Here is a 2,879-nt window from a genome sequence, read left to right as displayed (position 1 = left end):
GTGAACCTGGGCAAGTCAATTGCCTGCTGTATTTCTGAGATAATTTCCTAAGACTTATCCACTAAGTTATAGACAAGTTATAATCTGCTGTGGTACAGGGGAATTTCCCCTCTCGTTAGAGGATCTCTATGCTAATTATGATTACATCAGAGAGATCTCCTATGGTTGGGCTTCCATCTCTTTAGTGTGACACTCCTAACTGTGAGACAGGCCATGCTGAGTCTGTAGATGCACCAGACCATGAGGTGGGCCCTGGAAAGTTTTGCTCACCTCCTATCATCAATGGAACTGTTCTCATCTACTGATTCTCTGCCCAGATCCATTCTCCAATGGTTAACAAACTTATTCTTCAATTCCCAGGGATACTGAATCTCCAGTTGCATATGAATAAGCTCTCCAAAGCTGAGGTGCCTGTTCTATCATGCCCATCTACCTCAACCCTACCCCTCTAATATCTCCCCCCAGATCTGCCTTCCCCTTCCATTGGTCTTCTGAGACTCCTATCCCCACAATTGTCACAGTTAACAACCTTTTCTTTATTTTAGACCTCTTCTTCTCATTATCGTCTCATCTTCAGGTACTCAGAGACCTGACTCTTTCTCAGATGACTCTGCATCATCATCATCATCATCATCATTGTAATAATAATTGCTAACATTGAAATAGGACTTTAAGGTTTGCAAAGTGCTTTACAAATAACTCATTTTATCCTCCCAATAACCCTGAGAAGTAAGTGCTATTATTGTCCCCATTTTACAGATAAGGAAACTGAAGCAGACAGAGGATTAACTAACTTGTCCAGGGTCACACAAATAGTAACAGGCTGAGAAAGGGCTTGTACTCAGGTCTTTCTGATTCTGGTGCTTTAGATGCATTGCACCACCGAGACGTATCTCTGGCCATCCTTTCCTTGCCAATGTATTGTTCATGCCCTCTGAGATGTACTAGAGGGGAAATCAAAATACTCCTTGTTCCCTGTTGCCATTCCTGTATCTTCCATCTGCTGCCATCACTCAGCAATCTTTCCTCCTTTGAGGTTTACTTTCCAAATTTATCACCAATTTCATATCCTTGGTAGCAGTTATCTGTCAGGCTACCAGGGCATTCTTTCCCCTTTTCTGTGAGTTCAATGACTGGCTTACAATTTACTCAACTCCTGTTCCTACACTAGGGGACTTACATGCTGATGTGCCTTTAAATGTAATCTGCGTACCTCCAATGACCTTTCGTTTACTCCATCTCAGCCACATACAAGGATGGTCATGCCCATGGCCACTACCATTACCTACAAGTATTGCATTCAGATTAAGAACTATGAATTTATAGGCATTTCTCATTTTATTGCATTTCACTTTATTGGGCTTCATAGGTATTGTATTTTTTACTAATTGAAAGTTTGTGGCAACCCTGCATCAAGCAAGACTATCAGCACCATTTTTCTAATAGAATTTGCTCACATTGTGTTTCTGTGTCACCTTTGGGTCACTCTTGCAACATTTCAAACTTGATGTTGCTATTTGTAATTGTTTTGGGGCACAATGAACTACGCCCATATAAGATGGTAAACTTAATTGCTAAATGCTGTGTGTGTTCTGACTGTTCCACCAACCTGTAGTACATCTCTCACTTTAAATCAATAAGAATAATTAAGCTTAATAAGGAAGGTATGTCAAAAGCTGAGACAGGCCAAAAGCAAGGCCACCACCCTCATCAGATGGAAGCCGTCCATGTAGAGGCAAGATACGCTACAAGCAAAAGATTATGACTTGCTAGAGGCTCAGATAATGGTTAGCATTTTTAGCAATAAAGTATTTTTTAATTAAGGTATGTGCATTTTTAAGACAATACCGCTGAACAATTAATAGACTATGGTATAGCATAAAAATGACTTTTATATGCACTAGGAAACCAAAAAAATCATGTAACTCACTTTATTGTGGTGCTCGCTTTATTGTGGTGGTCTAGAACTGAACCCTCAATATCTCTGAGATAACTTGTATTTATAATAAGCTACTATGCTTCCATCTCTCCCAATGCCTCACGCCTCCTAAACCTATTTTTCATTCTCACTTCCCCTCCAATCCTTCCATCCCTCAGTACATTCCTGGACTGTCTCTCTTACCCTTGCTCTCTTCCTTTCCCAATCTTGGCTTTTTAGTTAACCACTTTGACTCTGCACTATCCTCTATTGTCAAATCCTTTACCATTTGTCTTATCACCACTTATGCTTTGCCAAACCCTGATATTAGTTTACTCCTACCCCATCTGCCTCTCTCACTCCTACTCAAGTGGTTCTGAATGGAGCTGGAGAAAGCCATGAAAATGTGCTGATTAGGTCCTCTACAAATTTATATTATCTAGTCTCAACTGGGTCTCACTGAAGCAAGGAAATTATTTTACTCCTACCTAATTCATTTTCTATCCTCTTTACTACAACAGCTGCTCCAAACCTTCTCTTCTCAGCTGAAACCTCCCACACCATCAATAGTTTGCTGATGAAATTGAAGCAATTCAACCACGAGTTTCCTCTTCTCCTTTCTTTCTCATCTCATAATCCCTTGACATCATACCCCAATTATCTCCTACTTTATTCAACTCTGATGAAGTGGCCCTTCTCTTTACCGAGACCAACCCTTGATCTCATACTTCCCCATATTCTCCAGTAGATTAATTCTACTATGCCTGTGTCTGTGTCTGTCTGTCTGTCTCTATCTCTGTCTGTCTCTCTTTCTCTCCCTCCCTCCCTTCTCTGTCTCTCTCTCTCCCTTCCTCTCTCTCTCTCTGCCTCCCTCTCTATCTGTCTCTCTCTCTCTGTGTCTCTCTCTCTCTCCCCCCCCTCCCCCTTTTGCGCCCGCACGTGCTCCCCCTCCCCCTCTCCC

The sequence above is a fragment of the Vombatus ursinus genome, unplaced genomic scaffold (assembly GCF_900497805.2).
Source record: "Vombatus ursinus unplaced genomic scaffold, bare-nosed wombat genome assembly UNPS02000580.1, whole genome shotgun sequence".
Lineage (NCBI taxonomy): Eukaryota > Metazoa > Chordata > Mammalia > Diprotodontia > Vombatidae > Vombatus > Vombatus ursinus.
The sequence above is the reverse complement of the archived record's forward strand: the minus strand, read 5'-3'. Positions refer to the sequence as shown.